The following is a 348-nucleotide window of genomic DNA, read 5'->3' as shown; positions in this document are numbered from 1 at the left end:
GAGGCATCCGGAGGTCGCCATTTTGGTCATGCGCAGTAGCGTCTTTTCCGGTATGGTGCATTGTGGGATATAACGCGGCATAATGAGGCATCCGGAGGTCGCCATTTTGGTCATGCGCAGTAGCGTCGCTTCCGGTATGATGCATTGTGGGATATAACGCGGCATAACGAGGCATCCGGAGGTCGCCATTTTGGTCATGCGCAGTAGCGTCGCTTCCGGTATGGTGCATTGTGGGATATAACGCGGCATAACGAGGCATTTGGAGGTCGCCATTTTGATCATGCGCAGTAGCGTCGCTTCCGGTATGGTGCATTGTGGGATATAACGTGGCATAACGAGGCATCCGGA

This window comes from Coturnix japonica, chromosome 10 (assembly GCF_001577835.2).
Source record: "Coturnix japonica isolate 7356 chromosome 10, Coturnix japonica 2.1, whole genome shotgun sequence".
NCBI classification, from domain to species: Eukaryota; Metazoa; Chordata; class Aves; order Galliformes; family Phasianidae; genus Coturnix; species Coturnix japonica.
Note: the sequence above shows the minus strand (reverse complement) of the source record.